The sequence below is a fragment of the Malurus melanocephalus genome, unplaced genomic scaffold (genome assembly GCF_030028575.1).
Source record: "Malurus melanocephalus ecotype Western Australia unplaced genomic scaffold, MMel_1.1 scaffold_244, whole genome shotgun sequence".
In the NCBI taxonomy this organism is placed as follows: Eukaryota; Metazoa; Chordata; class Aves; order Passeriformes; family Maluridae; genus Malurus; species Malurus melanocephalus.
The window spans coordinates 443,862-449,861 of record NW_026623476.1 but is presented as its reverse complement, the minus strand read 5'-3'; the positions used below and the strand labels follow the sequence as shown (position 1 = coordinate 449,861).

Genomic DNA, 6,000 nt, shown 5'->3' with positions numbered 1-6,000 from the left:
TCCGCTCCGCTCCGGCACGCGGGTCACGCAGGTAACCCCGGCTGCCCCGGGGTCCCTCGCGGCGCGGGGAGTGGGGGGGCGCGACCCCGTGGCCTCCCCTCGCCCACACCGGGCAKCCCCTCCGGCGGGTGCGGGGCTCTGAGGGGCGCCCTCGCCGCTCTCTCCGGGAAGGAGTGCGCAGCCCCCCGCCGCCCCTGCCCGTTCCCCCGGCGGGCTCCGGGCCGCCCCCGGGGCTGCACGCCGAAGGGGGTCCCCGTCCCCAGCTCCCGGCGGCGCCCTGGGTGCTTTGGCGGCGGTCGGGCCTTGGAGCTGTGCGCCGGGGCTTGGCCGGCTTTTTGTGTGTGTGTGTGTGTGTGTGTGTGTGAGTGTGAGTGTGTGCGCGGCTGACGGCTCCTGGAGCGTGAACTCCTGCGAGGGAGAGGTTTGGTTTCCCAGCAGCTCAGTTTTCTGGGTTACTTCCTGTCCCATTCTTTAGCACTTATCTTTACTTCCATTCCCTGGAGGAGCTGCCTTGACAGGGCAGCGGTCCTGCCGTTATTATCCCTTCAACTCCTTTTGTATCCCGAGAGAGTGTCCTCCTTTTCCAGGAGAGATCCAGATTTTGATGAAGAACCCYTTTTCTTCCAAATTTTTGAAGGCTCTTCCTATTTTGCCCAGCTATTGCTTTTGTATTAACCATTTTTGTTCATAATTTCTCTCTTTTATGTCATTGTGTGGCTCAGTTATACTTTTTTTTTCTTTTTAGGTCTAAACTGCCTTAAAGGAGAATTTAAAATAGTGACTCCAAAGAACAAAATAACACAGAAGAGAGAAAACAGCACCCAGAAAGGTGATGATTCATTTTGACTCTCAGAGTCATCCTAGACACATGGTTTGGCTGGGATTGGGGCCTCTTGTGTTTTTATGGATTTGAATAGGTAGCATTAGATTTCTTTGTTCTCTTAAAACCTACTTGCTGTTGACCTTTTAAAGTTTGAAAGCTCTGAAGCCCATTGGAAGTACAGTTCCTCTTGTAACACTTTATAATTTTCTAAAATCAATCTGCAAGTGTTATTTTGATTATGAATTGCTACTTAATGGGTTTTTTGTGTCTCCATCTCAGGAATGTCACTTAAAATTACTTCGCTACAGGTTGTTAAAAGGACCTTTTCTTAAAGTCTTTTCATAAATTTATGGGTTCAACACWGTTTCTGTTTTGATTCTAAAATCTTTATTGGACTAGGTAATGGTAATTGCATTATGTTGGTTTAGTCATACCTCACTCCTGCGTGGGTCACTTTTTTTGTGTGTGTGTTGTAATRGAGCTGCAGAAATTGAAATTAATTTAATCGGATGGTGTTTGTTTACAAGTACTTACTTTTTGAGCTGAGATCATAGAAGATGATGCTGTTGGGTGCTTAAGCGGAAAAAATGAAAGGAGTCATCAAAACCAATCCTGCTGGTAGGAGGGAGGCTCTGTTTCAGGGGGAGAGCTGTTCATAGGGAGAATTGCGTGTTTTACGTGGTGAGATGAAGAGATGGATCCTAGGAGAGAGAGTGGGGGGGTGAATGATGTCAGTCAGTCTTTTTCTGCATCCTGCTGTTAGTGTGCTCCAAATGATGGAGTTTCTGTGCGKTCTTTTAACGCAGAGTCTGTCTTGAAGCCGTTTTGATCTCTTTCAAATGTAGGTAAATTTGGTTTTTTGGCAAAGATGCCCTCCATAGAGGTCCCTCTGGTCTGTGTCGTGTTTTCAGAGATGTCACTGACTGTACCAAAACGTTGTTCATTGTTGGCAATCAGTTGTTTTTGAGCATTAGCCTGCAGGAGAAAGAGCAGTATCTGTTGCCAAGAGTCTTGGTCAAGACTGGATAATTTTTTTTCAATACCGATGCCTTTAGGTTAAGACAAAAAGTAGTTGCTCTGTGTTGAAGATTAAATAGAGCATCCCTTCCTAACACAGTACAACAAATTCTGAGATACATTTTGGAAGTACAGGAGAGAAATTTTCCATGTTATTTTGATAACCCATGAGTAATAGCAGAGCACACAGGCCCAGTGTGATTCCAGGAGGGATTTTCCTGCTAATAGGTGAGACAGATGTGCATCAGTACAAASTTATCAATGCAGTTATGACACAGCTGTTTCATCTGAATTTAGTTTATTWTAAGTCCCTTTTCCCAACCCACCAGTGCCTCTCAAGTAAGAGCTGTAGCTGCTCCTACAGGACACCTCTTGGTGCCGACAATTCATGAGATMTTTGGTATTTATTCACAACAGGCYACCTTAAGTTTTCATTTAATTTGTSAAGTTTCTTCCTAATGTGAAATGTCAGTGCAGCAAAGTTTGATTCAGAYGCAGAGACTGGAATTGAGTTCATAGGAATCAAGGAATTAATTTCTGGCAGAAATTTGCCCATGGTTGAAACAAGGCACAGAGATTAGTGACATGCCGAAGTCGTGCTCTTGATCCTTGGAAGAAAWGCAGATTGTTGCAAGTGTAGCAGCCCTTTAGAGAAAGCTTTTGTCTTCAGGCTATATGCTCATTTTGGGTTTGTTTTCCCTTMCTGTGAATTCTAAACCCTTAAAGGAAATGTGCTGTCTGAGGGATGGTTTTCTGTTGTTCCAGCAGTGCTTACAGAATGGTCTTATCACCGTGAATATCTTGCTTTGTCCGCTAAAGACATCCAACAAATTTTGTTCACTTAGATTCTTTGAAAAGGCTGGATTAAATAGAAATACATMTCAAATATATTTGTAGAGGTTGTTGAATGACAGAAACTCTTTAAGCAGCACTCAGTTTGTTCATCAGCTGTGCTGTGTTAGTGCTGAAGTGAGTGCTTCAATGTGATTTGCACTCGCCATTGGCTCCTACTCCTGTCGTTCCACATGCTGTTGGTGTTTGGGTTCTCTGCTGATAGTAAGTCATGTGAAAATACATAAATCTTAGCAATTAACACTTGCTACAAATTAATTACTCTTAAGGCTAAGCTTCCATCTGACTTTTGCTGTTTAAAACTTAGTGGCAGCACTGCTGTAAGTTGGAGGAGAATTGGTATTTTTTGCTTGGTACACGAGGATCCCTAAGCCTGCTGCAGAGCACAAACTCCCTGCCGTTTGTCAGTGCACATCTTTAGGGAGGAGGTTCTGGCTGTGTGAACCTGATGCAGCATTCTCCACTGAAAAAAAACTGTAAGGCCTTGCTTTAGCATCAGCATTGAGGTCCTGCATTCAGAAGGAACTGCAGTATTTTATTCATGGGGCTCTGCATGTGCTTAAGATTGCCAGTGTTTGGGTGGAGATGCTGAGGATGGTTAAGAGTTGCTGTGCTTTCTGAAGGTGAAGTTTCCCTCAGGTTTGTAGACCTGAAGTTGCTTGAGCTGGGTGATTTCTCTGATTCTCCATCAGGCCCAAAGTGAGACCTCACAACCTCTCTGTGAGATGGATAATTGTAGTCAAATGACACCTCTGGTGCTTCACTTTCACCCTCCTGCAGAAGGTAACAACACAACAGCTGCTTATTAGTATGTAACAGCACCTGAAGTTGGTTGGGGACTTSAAGATTTACTCTTTTGGTTATTTTAAATTTAGTACATCCAAGCTACTAGCTGGCCTTACGGGAGCTTTCAMGAGAAACACGTAACTTTTAATGACGGCTTGTGAGGAGTGAAGGCTTTCCTTTGAAGTTGCAGTTCCTATGTGATGTTTTGGATTCAAGCACTGTTAACTCATTACTTTCAGACTCAGCAACTCGCATGTGTTGCTTGGTGATTTTCATCTCTTGGTGATTTTACCTCGCTTGAGGTTTGTCTGGGCTGTAGCATGGAATATTCAACAGAAAATATATTCAGGATTATAAGGCTCTGTGAAATGTTGAGATTTCACATGTTACTTGCAAACTTCACGATTGTGATATGAAAATGCAAATAATGACACAATTGTTTGCCTTATTCTCTTGCCTGAAGAGCTCCTGGTATAGGAACCTGAGTGACAGCTGAAGATGATGTTTGTATCTGCTTTGTCAAAAATATATTGACCATTTTTAACATGCCATTTGAGTGAGAACACATTTAGCTTGTTCAAGTTTTGAAATGGGTAGGAGAAGTGAGTTGTGAGACTAATGAAGGCTGATGTGATTATCTTTATTCCACAGGGCTTTCCTTTTTTTCTCTTGTTTATTTGGTTTAAATGTCTCAGAATACTTCAAGCAGAGGCAGCTTGGATATGCACTGATTAGGTCTATGCCAGATACTAAATGTCATGTGTAATGGTACACTTTCCTTGTTATACAGAGTTAGGCTGACATCAGTAAATTATGGTCCTTTTCTGCTCTTGGATCTGTAATCTCAGAGTTTAGGAATCAGGTCTATCTGTCAGGCTTTGTGAACAAGCGAAATACTGAGTTTTGAGGTCTTGCTTTTTGTACCAACCTTTAACTTTCTTTAAAGTAAGTGTATACATATGTTGGAATTAATTCTCCACATGATGTTTGCAGTGACTTTAAAGAAGTGACACAYTGATGTGGAGAAGTCTAAGATCTCTCTGACAACATGAGACATTATCAATAGATAATGAGGATGTTTGTATTATTATTTTTATTTACTGCTCCTTCTACTATAATTATTAGTGTTTTAATCAAACTTTGTTAAGTCATTGAGTGARAGAGCTTTACTTTCACTAAATATGACTTATTTTTATTAAAGTTGCAGATCTTACTCTTGCCATATGCAGCTAATTTTCCTTTGGGGGGAAAAAGCTTGTTACTTTTTTAGTGGAGCAATCTGTTACCTTGTCTGTAGTCTGTGAAGTCAGTGCAATTCTAATTTGCATCAGCTAATAAAAAATGTGTGGGTTTTAAAGTGAAAATCATGCAAAAATTTAAAAAAAAAGGTGAACGACTGATCATCTATGCAAAAAAACAAGGCTAGAAATGTGATCAAATTAGGTCATGGCAGTGCAGTTTTGTGCAGGGCTGTAAGCATATCTGAAGACCTTGTATGCTTTATCTTGGGAAGCAAAGCTCTTGGAAAATGTGCATAAGAGGGATGAAAAGAGCTTTTTTTCATCCTCCTCTTTGAGCTATCACTGCAAAAGCATGATTTTATATTGCATTAAGTGGCAGAGATTTCAACTTAAGCAAAGAGCTGCACAGTTCATGGAACTGTTCTGGTGCAACTTATTTGCAGGAGGARCAAGTCGCAGTTGGGTTTGTGTGATCAGCTGTGCAATTAAGTATTTAATGGTTTTATTGTTTATTATATTATTGCAGTGCTCAGATGAGATAAGGAGGCCTGTCACTAGAATTTTGCAGCCAAAGGGAATGAAAGGTCAGATGGAAGTGTACAAAGAATTAATGAAATAGCACTGATGAGTACAGAAGAAATGGTCTGGGACTGATCCCGTTAACTACAGGTGACAGGGAGGATAAGGAGGGCTCTGTATAAGGACATTTGGTAAACCTTGATTCTAAGAGGGCAGTTTTTCTCTATGAAGACAAGGGTGAAGAYTTTTGAGGTGGTTTTCTTGTATTGTGGAGGTGTCTTTACCTGTTGATGAAAYACAGCACGTGTCAGCTTGAGCCATCATGTGAGGGAGGGGAGAAAGGCTTGGTGGCACTGCAAACCCAGCTGAAGGACACAACTCAGTGCTCTGTGGGGTCAGGTTTTATTCTTTACATAGGGAAGCAAAGATGGGATGGAGATTTAAGAAAAAAAGAACAAAACCCCATAAAAAACAACAACAACAACAAAAATTCTCACAAATAAAAACCCCACAAAAGTAATTTGGGAAGACCTAAATAGATCCTGAATGTGTTTCCTGGCATCTGACTCCCACAGGGAGMTGTTGAGCAGTCAGGCAGAAGCACCTACTGTGACCTTTGCATCCATTCTTGTTCCATGCAGGAACAGACATGTAWTCATTAGAGAAGAGTGTAGACCATTTCTTCAAGGTTTACCCCAGAGAGGAAGCAGATCCCTCATTTCTCTTGTCTCTGTAAAATATTCTCTGTAGCCTTTTCCTCAA

The 6,000-nt window shown here is 42.0% G+C and overlaps 1 protein-coding gene across 4 annotated transcripts in view; it reads left to right on the top strand.

Annotated features, from left to right (window-relative positions):
* ASB7 (ankyrin repeat and SOCS box containing 7) overlaps window positions 1-6,000 on the top strand; it is a 29,845-nt gene continuing 23,845 nt past the window's right edge. For all 4 annotated transcript variants that reach the window (XR_008965924.1, XM_057375287.1, XM_057375284.1 and 1 more), the window contains exons 1-2: window positions 1-31; window positions 746-829. The gene's annotated coding sequence lies outside the window, so the exon portion shown is untranslated. The remainder of the gene's footprint in view (window positions 32-745; window positions 830-6,000) is intronic.